Source organism: Equus quagga, chromosome 12, assembly GCF_021613505.1.
Source record: "Equus quagga isolate Etosha38 chromosome 12, UCLA_HA_Equagga_1.0, whole genome shotgun sequence".
Taxonomy (NCBI): Eukaryota; Metazoa; Chordata; class Mammalia; order Perissodactyla; family Equidae; genus Equus; species Equus quagga.
In genome coordinates, this window is record NC_060278.1 from 99172934 (window position 1) to 99191376 (window position 18443).

Here is an 18443-nt window from a genome sequence, read left to right on the forward strand (position 1 = left end):
GCTGGATTTTCCAAGCTAACAGCAACCTGGGTCCTATGGTTCAAGGCCTTGCTGCTCGAGGGCATCGCCCGGGAGCTTGCTGGACATGCGGGACCTCAGCCCTACCCCAGACCCGCTGAACCAGCAGCTGTGTCTTAACAACACGTCCAAGTGCATCACACGCGTGTGCAAGTTTGAGAGGCGATGGTTCTAGGATTGCAGTCCTGGAGGCTGCCAAAGGCCAGAAGACAAGTGTTTTTCAGTTTCGTGAGTCAGCCCAGCACAGGATGAATGGAAGGAGTTGCCCCTCCCTTGGGGCTGGGGGGGAGGGGAGAGAACAGCAAGAATTAGGAACTCTGCTTGCTCTCTCCCCACAAGAGGTTGTAGCACGTGAGATGCAAGGCATGTGGCTTTTAGCAGCTCCCCACTTAGGGTTTAAAATAACTTTCTGGTTCAAAAAAAAAAAGAAAGAAAGGAAGAAAGAGAAGGGAACCTCCCAGTGCAGCCCACACAGCCTCAACATGAAAGGAAGGCCTCTGCTCCCCCCATCCCGGCCCCCAGCCCACTTCATCTCTCTTTGGAGACAGTGACAGAAATGCTCAAGCAGAAATCGAATGGGAGATTCTTAGAGCCGAAGGGCTTCTGAGATAATCCACTCCAAGCTTCTCCTTTAGCAAACAGGAGACCTAGAGGCCCAGAGAGGGGAAGTGGTTTGTCCAAGGCCACATAGCAAATTAGGGGCAGAAGCAGTTCAGGAATCATAGAGGCGAGAGAGACCTTGAAACCACCTACTCCAGAGTTACAAACTCGAGGGCCACACAGGTAATGGCTATAAGAGAAGATCAGTCCCTTCAACCCACGGGCAGAGCAGGCACGTGTGCCAGGCTGGGCAGACAAGAAGTGGTTCTGGAACTTTTCTTGGTACTGGGAGCCACCTTTGCATCTACCCAGGTACAGAGCCTGCCACATTTTTATTTTAATTGTAGTGAAATATGCATAACATAAAATTTACCATCTTCGCTGTTTTTAAGTGCAGTTTGGTAGGGTTAAGTACATTCACATTGTTGTGCCATGAGCCTACCACTTTCGATAGAAACACAGGCATAAGAAGTGTTTCACTTTTCTCTTAGTTCTCGTCTAAGAAGAACTACAGGGAGCAAAATCATGAATGGCAACGGACACCAGGTGGCAGGGTCAGGGAGACAACAGGGAGGTCGGGAGGGTGAGGTCTGTGGCAAACTGGAGTGCACGCACCCCATCTGAGAGGCAGCCACTAGTCAGCGCCAGCTGACTCTTGCTTACAGGAATGCTAGATCAACTATATATGAAAATAGCTGATGTTTCAAACTTTTTTTCAAATTCGAAACATTTTGAAAAGGTAAATAAAAAGTCTCCCTCCCACTCTAGTCCTTTGCTCTCATAGGTATTATTATTGATTTTTTTATGAATAAAGTTTCTTTATAATTATACAAGCAAATAGTAACATATACATACATATATATTTTTCTTTATACAAAAGAGGGTATAATAAACACTTTGTTTCACACCTGGCTCTTTTATGTAACAATATATCCTAGAGGACTTCCCTTATCAGCACCTAGACAGTGTCCTCAGCTTTTTGCAGCTGCATAGTATTCCATCATACGGAATTCCCTACTGACAGGCACTGGGCTGTTTTTCAAACTGTTGCATGATAAACAATGCTTCCTGAATAACCTCTGACATAATATCATTTTTCACGTGTGCGAGTGTATCTGTGGGATAAATTCCAAAAAGTGGAATTTCTCTATGTGCATTTTTAATATTTAATGAATTTACTAAATTATCCCCCTCATAGTGGTTGTACCAAGATCCACTCCCGCCGGTCGTGGACCCGCCGGTCGTGGATAAGTGAATATTTCCTCACAGACACCTAATTGTTTTAATGTTGCTAAATGAACTAAAATGAAACAAAATGAAAACAATGTGCCATCCAAACAAACATGGCTGTGGGCCACATTGGCCCCAACTTTACCAACTCCAACCTTTCAAAGCCCAGAAATGTTGATTGACTTGCCTCAGGTTGCACAGCAAATGAACTGCAGAGTCAGAACTCAAATTTCGACAGCCCAATGTCTATGCCAACTTGGGGGACCCCTCAGCTTTGGTGGTAAGAACCTGGGGCTTCTGCAGAGTGACCTGGAGCCTTTGTCAATTCAAGGAGTTGAAAAAGTCCTGCTTATTTGCAGACGGGGACGATGGATGGAGCAGCCCTCACACCCAACAAGTGCCCTCCCCTCAGATACACCAGTCAGCTCTGGATGGGTAGCAAGCAACTGCAAATTTTTATGTAATTCTGTTCCTTGACCTGAAATCCTTCACCACATGCTCAAGGAAGCCTCTTACTGCAGAAGAGAGGCTGCGACTAAAACCCAGCAAGCAGCTTGGGATCCAGACAGACCTGAGCCCCAATTCTGGCTCAGCCTCTTGCAAGCTGCTTGATTTTGGATGATTGTCCCTTGTAAGGTTCCGTTTCTTCAACTATCATATGGCGATAATAATAGTCCCCACGTCGGGTTATCCTTGGTAACCACAGTGGACACAAAATAAGTACCTTAAACATTAAAATGAGGCCCAGCTCACCAAGATGCTCAGGCTGCAAGAGGCTCGAAGGAACAGGCCCTGAGTGAGAGAACAGAGGAGAAGCTTCCTTTGTAGTTTTATTGTGTTTATGCTACTAGATTGTAAACTCCTTGAAGGCAGGCACCATCTCGAGCAGGTAAGACGGCCATGGGACTCAGTAAATGTTTTTTTATTTTTATTTTTTTATAAATTTTTTTTTTTTAAGATTTTTATTTTTTTCCTTTTTCTCCCCAAAGCCCCCTAGTACACAGTTGTGTAGTCTTCGTTGTGGGTCCTTCTAGTTGTGGCATGTGGGACGCTGCCTCAGCGTGGCTTGATGAGCAGTGCCATGTCCGCGCCCAGGATTCGAACCAACGAAACACTGGGCCGCCTGCAGCGGAGCGCGCGAACCTAACCACTCGGCCACGGGGCCAGCCCCAGGACTCAGTAAATGTTTTGCAAGACAGAATGAAATAAGCGGTGGGTGCAAAGCACCGTGGGGAAGGGCACCCCACTCCAAGTGGGGCCTGGGAGGGCTTCTGGAGGCTTGCAAACCAGCCCTCGACGGAGGAGTCGGGGGTGGAAGGGGATCCGGTGGTTACTGAACAGCTATTTGCTTAGCACTCTGTTTCCTGATTTTATTTTTTTCTACTTAGTTTTCTTCTCTTTTAAAAGTAACGCAAGTGTATCAGTCAGCTTTTGCTGCAGACTAAACTCTCATTTATTTCTGGCCCCCGCATCTATGGATTTTCCAAGGAGGCACACTGTTGATCTCATGACCTCAGTGGGGCCTCTGGACAGTGGGTTTGGTTCAGATCCGCCCCATACGTCACGCACCTGGGGAGGAGGAGCGGGCTACCCAGCATATGTTCTTTCCATGGTGCAACACGGCAGCACAGGGGACTCCCCAGCACCTTCAAGCCTTTGTTTGTATCACATCCACTAATAGCCCATTGGCCAACGCCAGTCACACGGCCAAGGCCAAAGACCGGAGATGGAGATGCACATCTGTTCCCCGGAAGTCGAGGGGGAGAGGGTGCATATTTGCTCAGACCTGGCCTACTCCACTGCACCCAGTGATACGTGAGCCCAGTCTCCTCAAAAATTCAAACGAGAAAGTCGAAAAGCCTGACAAGGGAAGAAAACGCTTCACCATCCCCCCCACGTGGCCGTCTCCCCGCCGGGCGTACCCACTCCATCCATTCGCTTGAGTCTCCTCAGACTGTTTCCCACGCTTTCACACACACACACAGAAGGTTTTATTTTACACAATGAGATCATACTACACGGATTTTCCCATGACGACTATATAAGCGTCAAATCATTTAACTGTTACAGTGACCCCATGATTAGGCTTTTTCAGTTTCCGTCATAGAAACGAGGCATCCGAGGTTAAGATGCTGACCCAATATGACCCGTCCTTTAAATGGCTGAATCAGGATTCAAACCCAGGACTTCCCAAAAACTCTTTCGGTTACAATGAGTCTGACTCTGTAGAAGGGGGACGGCATTGTACCACCAAACTTGTTGTCACCAGCCCACTACGCCTGTCCTACGGGACCACAGAGAGGGAGGTGCGTGTGTTTACATGTGTGTGAGAGAGGGAGCAGGTGAGTTTTCTGAAAAGGAGAAGGCAGTGGTCACTACGACCAGATTTCAGTTAGGGGCTTAGAGAGACACAATGTACAGGAGAAAAGACCCTCATGTTCAAGTCGCTCGTAATGAAGCCAAAGAAACAAGGATCCTCTCAGGCAGTTTACCAACCTGGCCGGATGCGCTAGTTGAAGTGCTGGACGCCTGCAGGAAGTGTTATTATCTGTCAGTCGCCGAGCTGAACACTGAAGGCGAGCTCGGCCTGGGGCTGACGTCCCTGCCCAGCCTCGGGGGAGGACATGGGCCGTACCCAGTTCCTAGAAAAGGGTAGGATTGAGAGAAAGGAGAAAGAAAGAACGTACTCTCAGCATGAATTGTAAACGGTGACAAACCAGGTTCCTAGAAAATGGGTGGGATTGAGAGCAAGGAGAAAGAACGCACTCTCAGCATGAATTGGAAACAGGGACAATCGTTACACTCACTGGCAGCAGCAGGTGCCATATGAGTGTGTCACCAGGGGGCTTAATTTAGATTGGGGTCAGAGGAGACATCTTGAGGAAGTGACATTCAAGCAGAAACCTGAAGGCTGAGCGGGAATTAGGCAAAGAATAGGGGAAGAGAGGGAACAGTCTGTGGGAACAGCCTTGATTGAAGCTGGAGAGAGTTTGGGCATCAGAAAAAGAGAAAGGATGCCTGGGGGGTGAGGAGGAGCGTGGGGAGGGGGTGGGAAGTGGTGTGAGATAAGGCTGGGCGGTTGGCAGGGCCTGAGCTGAGCTGCATTGGGAAGGCGGGTAAGAGGGGAAAGGCGTGGTGTGACCACAGGCCGGTGCTGTGACCACAGGCTGGTGCCAGGGGAGGGTTGTGCATTTAGGTGACTGTGCAAGAATGGCTTGATGGGCACATGAGCAAGCAAGGTCAGAGCAGCAAAAGCTCTGTGTCAACCATGTGGTGACTCTGGATATGATTTCATCTGTTCAGGTCTGCAGGTAAAAACTCAAGGTTTCGAAAGGGTGCCTCGAATAGCAGAACTTGAGAAGCCCTTTGCATGGAGTTTGAACAAAGCACAAAAGAGACAGACCCTGCTGTGTCTGCAGTGCAGGCTGGGGACGAGGCAGGGGATGGACCGGTGTTCAGAAGGCGTCACAGGTGCCATCTGAGCTAGGTCTTGAGGAATGAATCAGAGATCACTAAGCAAGGAACGGAGAGAGGACACAACAGGCGGCAGGCACAGCAGAGGCAAAGGCGGGCTGTTCTGACAGTGCCCAGTGGGCGGAGGGAACAGGCCAGAAAGCTATGAGCGTAGGCTCCTGGCGGAGAAGGGCACAAAGGAAGGCTGGGTAGCGCAGGCACAGTGGGGACAGGCTGCACAGAGAGAGCCTCCCACGCCAGACCCGGGGCCCGGGGAGCAGGAGGATCAGATGGGCCGTAATATTATATTGGGTTCACCTCCCCGCTCTCTCACCCCAAGGGACCAGAGTAAGGCATTCGGGGCCCTCCCTTCTCTCCCTCTACACAAAGACACACCCTTGGCTGTGGCAGGCTGTCCTCCCTTGGGGGAGGTCGAGGTGGCAGATGGGGGTGACAGATCCTGTCACCCTATCCCCAGTCCCTGGGTCAGGAAGCCCTTTCCCCAGCGGGCTCCAGCCCAGGTCAGCTGTTAAGACAGAGGTTGGAAAACTGTTTTTCTCATCCACCTGGCCTCAGGTGGGCGGGAATGGAAGCCAACCAGAGTCCTCCGGAGACGGCTCTGGTTGCGGAATCAGCCCTGAGAGGACACGAAGGAAACCCAAGGCAACATGAAAGATGTCAGGAGGCGGCCAAGGGCTGATCTTATCAAGCTAGCTCCTCCTTGGAAGCAAAGAAAGGGAATAGAGCTCTTCTTGTTGTCTCTCCTTTCCTTCCTGGTTAATTGCCAGCCAGGGGTCTGTGCGACGGGAGTTGTGGGGGACACTTGGACGCAGACAGGCGGGCAGGTTTCCCAGCCACCTGGCTTTTTAACATTTTTTGTTGGAAGTCACATCCTCAAGCAAACCGTTGGGCACCACTTAGGGAGCGCCCACCAAAGGCTGTACAGGAGGCTAAGTGCGCTGGGGAGACACAGAAAAGGTACGAGACTGTCTTTGTGCAAAAGGAGTCTATAATCTAGATGGAGCAGCAAAAGAGGCACAGCTTTATCTGTCTCACTCAACTGTGAGCTCGTGAGGAGCAAGGACCTGGTCAAAACCATCCTGGCACCTGTTGCTGGAGCCAAGCACAGGGCGGGGCTGGATATCCATGTCATCCCATTCAGGACTCTTTCGGTGTGAGTATTAGAAACCCAGCTCAAAGTGGCTTAAATGGAAAGTGGAATATATTGACTCACAGAGCTGAGAAATCCAGGGCTAGGATGACTTCGGGCTTGGCTGGATCTAGGGGTCAACTGATGTCACCACGGTCAGACTTTCTTCCTCTCCGCCACTTGTCCCTGTCCTCTTTGTGTTGACCTCTTTCTCAGGTGGATTCTTACCAAGTGGTAGCTCTTGGTGGCAAGACTTATATCTTTAGCAACAGCAGTGGAAAGAGTTCCTTTTCTCTTAATAGTTACAGCAGAAGTGCCTGGACTGGATCTTGCTGACCTGATGTGGGTCACATGCTGACCCCTGATACAATCACTGCCTGGGGAAACAGAATATGTTCATTGGCCAGGCCTGGGCCCTATGTTTATTTCATATTTGTTACATGAATAAACATGAGATGCTAGACACAGAAATGTAATATTCTACATTTGAACAACAGAGCAACTAGAATGATTCTTTTTAAAACCTACATCAGATCATCTCAATCTTCTGCTCTGAGCCTTCTACCCAACCCAGAGCAAAAGCTCAAGTCCTTACAACAACCCACAGGCCTTATATGATCTGCACCCCTGTCCAACCCTGATTCCTCGCTGACTTCCTCTCCCACAATCCCTCGCTCACTGTGTTCCAGGCAGGCTGTCCTCCTCGCTGATCTATAATTAGGCCTACAGTAGCTTCAGGTTCTTTGTTAACAAAATGGGGACACTTGTAGTAGACATCTGGCATTTTGTCTGCCCAGCACCCCTCTTTTCCTGGCAACTCAGGGACATCCCCTCACCCCTATGTGTTTCAGGGAATGTTGGCCCCCTACCCGATCCAGAGATGGACTTGTGACGGCCAATCAGAGCCTTCCAGCAGCGTTCCAAAACCATTCACAGAGTTTGGGTCAGAGATGAGCATGTAACCCAAGTCAATCTAATGAGATTCAATCCTGGAACTTTCATTGGAATTATTAGAAATATAAAGTTCTCTTTAGGCTGATGTTGTTAGAAGGATAATGTAAGCATTAAACCACTAGAGTCACCACACGGAGAGGGAGTCTACTTGAAAAACACGAGGGAAAGTGAAGCAGTGAGGCAGGGAGAAGAAAACTGAGTTCTAGTGATACCTTTGAGCCCCTGGATTCAGCCATGCCTGAATCCTGCTAGACTTTTACTTACATGCCTTAGCAGATTCCCTTCTTTGCTCAAGCCAATTTGGGTTGGGTTTTAGTCACTTGAACGAAAAAAAATCACATTGAAGTGCTGCCTTTGTAAAGGTTAAATGAGATTGTGAATTATAAAGTGCTTAGCATACTAAGTGCTCCAAAAACAGGAGTCATTATTAGTATTTTATGATTCATTCTTCTGCACACATATTGAAATCTGTTTTCACTTTTAAAACTTTTGCTTAAGAAAAAAGTGGTTACAATTCTGTATAATCGGGGCTGATAATAACTTGGTGCCGGTGTGGCCACAGGGGTTATTAAAATACTGAAATATTTCTCTCATGGCTGATAAATAGCACTGCTCTGAGTCTCCCAAGCACGCCCTGGAACTCCAGGATACACCCAACCCCTCTCTTGGGACCCTCCAGCCCATCCTAGAATCTGGTACCTAAGGGGTTAACACCGGGCTGGCAGGGGCCTCCTGGACCGCTCTCTAACCAGGGAGTCCCCCCTGCCATGTATTTTTGATATCACCTCTGGGAACATCTATCAACTCTTCGATATGAACGCGCTAAATGGAAACCCTAAATTATCAGCAGCTCCACTAAATAAGAGCCTCACCTTCCATGCCTCAAATTACCAAGTCTTGTTAACTGTGTAACCTCCTCTGATCCTAAAGATACCAGAAACCTAATTTCGCACAGTGGTGACCAAGCAGGCACGGCACCGGGCCAAGTCCTATCTTTCTCCCCGCCTGGTACCTCGTAGACCTCCTTGCCTTGTTTCTGCAGCACGGTCATATTTGCCATTCCTTGTGGCAATCTGATATTCCTTTGTTTTAACACACGAGGAAGACCTCACCCGTCTTCCACTGTGGGACATATGGTCCGTTTTTGTTCAGCTTTTCAAATTTTAAAAACTCGCTCTGCTGGAAATTGAATTTCCATGTGGTGCCCATCTTTCTGGTAATAAGTAACGTATTTCTTTCCTGATTCAGACTTCAGTTTTTGAATCACAAGACACAGTTCAACTTTTGTCTGGAAATGGTTTTTGTTGTTGCTCTTTGAAATAAGAGTCCACGTGCTCGATTGTGTAATGCTGCCGTTTAATAAATTATTTATTTTGACTCTAAGTCCGTAAAGGATTTAAAGTGGTTTAAAAAAATACATACAAGATGAAATCAATACATGAGGGAGTCAGGGAGAAGAAAAAATAAAGAGCAGTATATCTGATAGGTATTGCGCTCAGCTGTTAGTGAGGGAGACCAGTGGCCTAAACACCATAGATATTCATTTTTCTCTTACATACACAAAATCTTAAGGTAGGCAATCCAGAACTGCTGTGGCAGCTCCATGAAATCGAGGTTGTGGTCTCCTTTTAATATCCTGCTGTATTAAATCCTTAGAATGTGGCTTCTGTCCTCAAGGACACCTCATGGTTCAAGATAGCTACAGGAACTCTAGCCATTGCAGCCACTTTTAGGCAGGAGGAAGAAGGAAGGGAGAAAACCTTGCAATCCCAGCTTTCTTTAAGGACCTTCTTGGAGGTTCTGGCCCAAAATTTCTATTTTTATATCACTGGACAGAATGAGCCCTAGCTCCGTGGGAGGTGGAGAAGGGCAATGTTTTAGCACCGCCCAATGCCACGTCAAATAAAATCAGGGCTTGCTTATGAGGAAAGACAGGAGAACGGGTAACAGGTAGGCCACTAGTAATCTCAGCCACAGGAAAGAAAATGAAAGCAAGCCGGGAGTTCACCTGGTTCAGAAAACTGCCTTCTGTAAAGACCTTGCAGATATCTGGCTGCCAAATTGTCTCTGAGCGTCCTGGGGACGAAGGCAGAAAGGAATCCACGACTACATACGGAGTGTATCATCTAAGCAAAGAGAGCAAGTCCATTGCTCAGAAAGAACTTACCTTTTCCCGAAACAGAGGTTAAAAAGAAAGCCTGCTCACAGGTCTTCACGAGGAAGACATGGGGCACAGCGGACAATGTCCTTAACAATATTCCTGCAACAATGCAACAGGATTCTGCGATTTGCTTCAAAAATTTGGGGCGAGGGAGTGGGTGAGAGCATCGCTAATGATGGGCCATCAGATGGGCCGTGAGTTGGTACTTGCTGGACCGGGTCATGGAGACACGGCAGTTTGCTGGACGTGGCCCTTTACTTTGGTGTACGTTTAAATTTTTTCCATAATACAAAAAGAGTTTAAGCTCTGCAATAAGTCCTTTCCTATAATTGCCTTTTAAAACAGTTCTTTTAATATACTTACTTTTAAGTTTAATTAACAGGCAATTTCTATCATAACTATTCCCTCATATTTTTTGGCCATCGTATTTACTTTTGTTATTTATCAACTTGTTTTTCAACAGCTTTCTTGAGACATAATTCACATACTGTACAAGTCACCCTTTTCGAGTATGCAGTCCACTGGGTTCTCACAGAGTTGTACAACCATTACCACAATCTAATTTTAGACCACTTTCATAACCCCGCGAAGAAGCCCCATGCCTGTTAGCAATCATATCCCATGCCCTTCCCCCATCCCCGCTGGGCCCTAGGCAATCACTTATCTACTTTCTGACCCGACGTGTTTGCCTATTCTCTATGTTTCATAACATAACTGGAATTGCACAATCTATATTTTGTGTGTGACTAGCTTTTTTTCACTTAGCGCAATGTATTCAAGGTTCATCCACGTTGTAGCGTGTCAGTATTTCACACCTTTTTACAGCCAAAGAATATTCCTTTTTATTGATATACCACATTTGGTTTATCCAATCATCAGTTGATGGGCATTTTGGTTGTTTCCAGTTTTGCACTGTTATGAATAACGCCGATATGAACTTTTGTGTACAAGTCTGTGTGTTATGACATGTTTTCATTTCTCTCGGGTTTACATCTGGGAGTGGAATGGCTGGGGCAAACGCTACCTCTGTGTTTAACATTTTGAGGAACTGCCAAACTGTTTCCCAAAGCAGCTGCACCATTTTACATATTCACCAGCAATGTATAAGCGTTCTCATCTCTCCATAGCTTCGTCAACACTTATTATAGTCTGGCTTTTTTATTTTAGTCATACCAGTGGGTATGAAGTTTTTCTCGTGGCTTTGATTTGCCCTTCCCTAATGACTAATGAGGTTCACCATCTTTTAACATGCTTATTTGTCATTTGTATATTTTCTTCAGAGAAATGTCTATTCAAATCTTTGCCCATTCTTCAGCGGGTTTATTGTCTTTCTATTGTTGTGTCATAGGTGTTTTTTATATATTCTGGGTACAAGACCCCTTATCACAAATATGATTTTCAAATATTTTCTACCATTCTGTAGCTTGTCTTTTTACTTTCTTGATGGTGTCCTTTGAAGCACGAAAGTTTTTTATTTTGATGAAGTACAATTTATCTGTTTTTTTCTTTAGTCACTTGTGCTTTTTTGGTGCCATATGTAAGGAGGCTTTGCTTCACTTAAGGTCACAAAGATTTGCTCCAATGTTTTCTTCTAAGAATTTAATAGTTTAAGTTCCAAACTTTAGACCTGTGATCCATTTTTCATCATTCTGTGTACAGTGTGAGGAAGGGGTCTGAATTCTTTCTTTTGCATGTTGATATCCAGTGGGCCCAGCATCTCTGATTGAAAAGATTGTATTTTCCCCATTGACTTGTCTTGGCATCCTCGTCGAGATTCAACTGACTAGAAATGTAAAAATTTATTTCTACTCTTCCAATCTACTCCATTGATCTACATGCCTATCCTTACGCACTACCACGCTGTCTTGATTACCGTAGCTTTGTAGTAAGTTTTGAGTTCAGGAATTGTGAGTCCTGCAACTTTGTTCTTTTTCAAGGTTGTTTTGGCAATTCTGGATCCTTTGCGTCTCTACATGAATTTTACAATCAGCTTGCTAACTGAAAAGAAGTCAGCTGGGATCTTTATGGGAGTTTCTTAGAATGTAGATCAATTTGGGGAGCATCGCCATCTTAACAATGTTGTCTTCCAATCCATGAAAATGGGATGTCTTTCTACTCATTTAGGTCTTCTCTAATTTCTCTCAACAATGTTTCATAGTTTTCAGAGCACAAGTTTTGTACTTCTTTTGTTAATTTATTCTTTTTGATGCTATGGTAAATAGAATTGTTTACTTGATTTCATTTTCAAACTCTTCATTGATGTTTTATAGAGATACAATTGATTTTATATAAATTGTATAACTTACAACCTTGCTGAACTTGTTTATTAGTTCTAATAGTTTTTTTTTTTTTTTGAGGAAGATTAGCCCTGAGCTGATATCTGCCACCAATCCTTCTCTTTTTCCTGAGGAAGACTGGCTGTGAGCTAACATCTGTGCCCATCTTCCTCTACTTTATATATGGGACACCTGCCACAACATGGCTTGATAAGCAGTGCATAGGTCCACACCTGGGATCTGAACTGGTGAACCCCAGGCCGCCAAAGCAGAATGTGTGAACTTAACCGCTGTGCCACCAGGCTGGCCCTAGTTCTAATATTTTTTTAATGAATTCCTTACCGTTTATAATATACAAGATCATGTTGTCTACAGATAGTCCTACTTCTTCCTTTCTGATCTAGATGTCTTTTATTTCTTTTTCTTACCTAATTGACCCAGCTAGAATGTCCGGTACAATATTTAACAGACGAGGTGAGAGCAGACACCCTTGTCTTGTTCCTGATCTTAGGTGGGAAGCATAAATTCTTCCATCGTTAATGGGGATATTGGCTGTGGGATTTTTGTAGATGCCCTTTATTGGGTTGAGGAAGTTCCCGTGTATCCCTACTTTGTTTAGTGTGTTACTATTTATTTTATCATGAAAGGGGGTTGGCTTTTGTCAAACACTTTTTCTGTACCTACTGAGATGATCGTGTGGTTTTTACCTTTCGGCCTATTAATATGCTATATTATATTAATTGATTTGAATGTTAATCAATTTTACATTCCTGGGATAAACTCCCAGTATGTAATTTTTTTTACATGTTTCTGGATTCAGCGTGCTAGTATTTTATTGAGGATATTTGCATCTATAACCACAAGCATATTAGTCTGTCATTTCTTATTCTTGCAATGTCTTTGTCTCTTTTTGGTATCAAGGTAACACTGACCTCATAGAATGGGTTGGTAAATGTTCACTCCTCTTCTAACTTTTGAAAGAGTTTTTGAAGAATTGGTATTAATTCTTCCTTAAATGTTTAACAGAATTCACGAGTGAAGCCATTTGAGCCTGGGCTTTTCCTTGTGGAAAAATTTTGGTTACTAGTTCAATCTCCTTAATTGTTATAGATCTATTCAAACTTTCTATTTCTTCTTGAGTCAACTTTGGTAGTTTATGTCTTTCTAGGAATTTGTCCATTTCATCTAAGTTGCCTTTATAGTATTCCTTTATAAACTTTTTTATTTCTGTAAAGTCAATAGTGATGTCTCCTCCTTCATTCTCGATTTTAGTAATTTGAGTTTTCTCTTTTGGTTTCTTGGTCAGTCCAACTAAAGATTTCTCAATTTTCTTGATCTTTTCAAAGAACCAATTTTCGGTTTCATTGACTTTCTCTGTTGTCTCTCTGTTCTTTATTTTATTAATTTCTGCTCTCCTGTTTCTTCCTTTGCTCTGCTTACTTTAGGTTTATCTATAATACTTTTAAACTAGTGTTTTCTAAATTATTTTCCACAGGGCTAGGGATATTATTTGGTAAAGAAAAAAAGATTTCTCTGACCCAATAGTTTTGGGAAACACTGAATTTAATCACATTAAATCATTAGTTTTTGGTTTTTAACTGTGGAGCTCCTCAGAACCTTTGCTGTTTTTAAGAATGTTGTGGATTTCCAACAGGGGGTTCAGTATGCTGCATTTTCAAAAGTTGTTTGATTAGGAAACTCATTTTTTTTTAAGTAACTTGGCATTCCGTGATTTTATGAAACTCTAAAGTTACCTGAGCAAAACTTTGTATGTGTTTCATGCACAAAGATTTTGTTTGGTTAAGATATGGAGTGACCATATAATTTATTATCCAAACCAGCATGCTTTGAGACTGATGGGGTGGCTATTAATAATTATTCTGGAACAACAGGTGTAAAACCCAAGTATTCTGGGTTTTCAACCTGGAGAGACGGCCTCCCTATAAAGAGTTTGACCACCTGAATTGGACTCCCAGGGCCATCGTACCCAGCTGTGTGATCTCAGGCAAGTCGTTCCACCTCTCTCCGCTGTTGATATCTCATCTATAAAATGTTGATACTTCTACTAACACCTCTTTTGGGCTGATGCATATAAAGAACAGCATAGTAAGGACTCTGATGTTAGCCACCACCATCATCATCACCCCCACCATGTATCATTTGATGCTAATGGATACAGCCGAGATACACACACCGTCCTGTTTCATTGTTCTATCTCCAGAAGCTGTGTGGCACATTGCAGGTACTGAATAAATATTTCTTGAATGAATGCATGCTAGTGAATAAATGAATGAAGGAAGGAAGAAAGCAAGAGTGTAGTAGGGCTTCAGTTCAAGAGTGGAAGATGACAACACCAATGCTGGCATGGACGTGGACCCACAGGAACTCTCATTCATTGCTGGGGGCGACGTAAAACGGTGCAGCCTCATTGAAAATATTTCAGCAGTTTCTTACAAAACTAAACACGCTCTTACCACACGATCCAGCAATCACGCCCCTTGGTATTGACTTAAATGAATTGAAAACTTACATCCACACAAAAACTTGCACAAGGATGTTTAGAGCAGCTGTATGCATAATTGTCAAAACTTGGAAGCAACCAAAATGTCCTTCAGTAGGTGAATGGATAAATCAACTGTGGTCCATCCAGACAATGGAATGTTATTCAGCGTTAAAAAGAAATGAGCTTTCAAGCCATGAAAAGACATTAAATGCATATCACTGAGTGAAGGAAACCAATCGGAAAAGGCTGCATCCTGTGTGCATCCAACTATCTGACCTTCTGGAAAAGGCAAAACTATGGAGACAATAGAAAGATCTGTGGTTGCCAGGAGTTAGGAGGCAGCGGGGGCGAATAGATGAAGCACAGAGAAATTTTAGGGCAGGGAAACTATTCTGTATGATACTATAATGGTGGATACATGTCATCATACAGGTGTCAAAACCTATAGAACATGCAACACCACGCGTGAACCCCGATGTAAACTATGGACTCTGGGTGATAACGATGCGTCAGTGGAGGTTCCCGTTGTAACAAGTGTCCCACTCTCGGGGGGATGTTGATAATGGAGGAGGCTGTGCATGTGCGGGGGCAGAGGAATATGGGAAATCTGTGTACTTTCCCCTCAGTCTTGCTGTGAACCTAGAACTGTTCTCAAAAATAAAGTTTATTAATTAAAAAAATAGAATAAAAAGGAAGAAATTCCAGAAGCCTCCCCGATATGGCCTGTAGCATGGGGTGCTCCGAGGTGTCCCTGGCTGGTCCTCCAGAGACCGGGCCTCTCACTGCCCTCCCCCTGGCAGTGGTCACTTGCACACCCCGAGCTGGGAACAGCAGCCTGGCCCACCCCCGCACTGACCAGGGCTGTGCAGCGCTCAGGGCGCACCCATAGCGAGCCAAAAGCCCCCACCGAGGCACCGCTCAGCAGGATGCGGCCACCCAGAGGCACTCAGCACACTCTCTGGGCTCTGTGCGCGGCCAGAAGCCCCGTCTCCCCAGGCCCTGCTCTGGCACTTTCCTTTGACACACCCAGAAGCCAGGCCCAGACATCACCAGTTCTCACCTTGTCCCAGCGGCTGACACAGTGAATGGGGAGGATGCAGAGCGACAAAGGGACTAGTGGCCGGGACTACATGGCAGGCACAGGAGCTGAGCTGGGACTCATTCCAGCTGCCCTACCCCAGACTTAGCTCAGCCTCGCAAGTAAGCAAAGGACAGAAAGAGAGGCAGACATTTATGCAGCACCAGCCACGTGCCGGGCACTCTTCTGAGCTTTTACAAACACAATCTCATTAACTGTCATAACAACCCCATGAGGTAGATACTATTATTATTTCCATTTTACAGGTGGGGAAACTGAGGCACAGAGGGGCAAAGTCGGTAGCCCAAAAGTCAATTGGCTAGCAGAGATCCAAGCTGGGAACGCAAGCAGGCTGCCTCCAAGGCCCATGCTCTTGATTGCTGTGTTCTGCCTCCATGTGCACAGCACTTTACAGTTTGCAAAATGCTTTTTGGCAAACAGTGTCTCACTTAAGCCTCACAACAACCATTTGAGGTAGGTAGGGCAGGTATTACTATCCCTGTGGGGAATAGCAAAAGAGGAGGCTGACCCAGAGAAGGCAGGGGATTTGCCAAAGTCATATGATACACAGCATAGCTGCAAACCCCAGCACTGTTACTGACCATCCACATAACATTGAACTAAATCAGACTAATACGTACCTCGAGCTAACGCATACCTCTGTGCCTCAATTTCCCCATCTTTCTTAGCGTTCTTATGAGGATTAAGCGAGTTAATACATGGAAAGCTTGGAACCCAGACCAGGACTAGGGAGGCAAGTTAGGCACTTCCTTTGGTACAAAATTTAAGGGGACATCAAAAGACTCGGTGATCAAGATAACATTTGTAATGCAATATTTTTTAAAAATCAAAATTAATGTAAAAAATTCGTGATTAACAAAATATCAACATTTTAAATAAAAACAGGAGCTGTTGTCATTGCTACTGTTTGTTGCGTGGTAATTTTGCACCGGGAGTTGTGGTGAAGAGTTTTATTGGGAGGTAGGGCCTGAAGCAGGTCAAAAGGTACAAACTTCCAGTTAGAAAACATGTAAGTTATGGGGATGTAATGTACCGTGGGAGGATTGTAGTTAACAGTACTGTGTTGCATATTTGAAAGGTGCTAAGAGAGTAGATCCTAAAAGTTCTCATCACAGGAAAAAAGTTTGTAACTTTTTGGTAAATTTTACAAAGTCTGTCACCACATATGGTGATGAATGTTAACTAGATTTATTGTGGCGATCATTTTGCAATATATGCAAATATTGAGTCATTATGTTGTACACCTGAAACTAATATAGTGTTACATGTCCACATCTCAATTTTAAAAAGATTTTTATAAATATATATCCCCTCAACAATAACAAGAAAAATCAGAAACAAAGTTGAAAAGCAAGTGATAGAATCAGAGAAAATATTTGTGGCTTATACAAGCAAAGGATCAGTGCCCAAAATATACAAAGAACCCCTACAAATCAGTTTTTTAAAAGACGAATGACCCAATACAAGAGCAGGCAGAGGATAGAAAAGGCAATTTACCGAAGAGGGAAACAGATGGTCAACAAACACGAAAAAACTTCAGCCTCGCTGGTTATAAAATACACATTTTGAAATTTGATGTTATCAAGTATTGGCAAGGGAGTAGGGAAATGGATTATAAACTGATAGCCTCTTTGGAGGGACATTTGGCATATCTATTGAATTAACACTGCACACACCCTCTGGCTGAGTGCTTCCCCTTCTCATCTGCTCGGAGGAATAATATGCATGCATGCACAGGGATGTTTATTGAGACTTTGCTTGTAATGGCAATAAATTGGAAACACCCTACATGTCCTTCAAGAAGGGAGCTGATAAATAAACCACTGTGTAGCCAGCAATCTCATTCCTACTGAGGAGGCTCATCTACAGCAGCATCTCCTATCGCCAGCCCTGGTCTCCCGAGGCCAGGCCCCCACCCCAACACCCCCGCCAGCTTCTCCCTGGCACATCTTTTACAGATTTGGTAAATGGAGCATTCTCTGGGTCCTTCTGCAGAACAGACTTGCAGAACAGGTTTTTTGACCTTACATAGTGTCTTCACTCTTGCACACCTGCCTTTCTGGGTCTTTGCTCCCTTCCTTAATGGTCTGCTGGGCAGTTCTGGCATGTCTATCACACTCAGTCTGGGTCCACGTTTCTCCAAGCTGCTCTCTTGGGAGCATATGAGCATCGTCCATCTCCTGGGGAATTGCTGAGGTATGAAATCCGGTATTACAGGGGAACGCTCACAAATGGCAAACCCACCCTTATGCGAGATCATGTTTAGTTCCCTGCGCTCCCACCCCTCCATCCGGCATCCCTACTCTCCCAGCTCTGGTTGGTACATGTGAAACTGATTCTGCAGCCCCTTCGATGTCCAACCGGCCTCGCCCCTGAGCAGCCCAGAACACGCCCCGGTCATGCTGTGCTTCAATTTGACTCTTGGGGACGGGGTGGGTCCTGTTTGTCGGCTCTCCGGGTCTAGAAGTTTTGGAGAGGGGTTAGAAGCGTCCTTGGCAAGGTGGCGTCAGCTCCAGCCTCTGGAATCACTCGGCCCTGGGTTAGAGCTCAAGAGCTCAGCTCTTCCTGGTTGTGCTGCTGTGGGAAGCCACTCCACCTCGGGGAGCCTCCGTCTCCACTTCTGCGAAGGGCAGGGACTAGCGCCGGCCTCACCGTGGTGCTGTAAGGGTTAAGTGGGATGCACCTTCGAAGCTCCCCACGGAGTGCCTGGATGGCCAGGCTGAGCAACTTGGCTGGGCCCTTTCAAACTGGAGATTCTATAAATAGGAAGAAGTGCTTCCCAGAAACCAGGGGGGAATTGAAAGCAGGGTCCAGAGTTGGGTGAGGGAAGAAGAGGACTCAAAGGGGAAAGGACACAGCACGGGGTTCCTCGCTTCTCTCCAGGGGGCGTGCATGGGGTTGTCTCCAGATGCTTCTCTGTTGTGGGTGCATCCTGTGCATCGAGGGCTTAGTAATATCCCTGGTCTCTAACTTGCTAGATGCCAGTAGCACTCCCACCC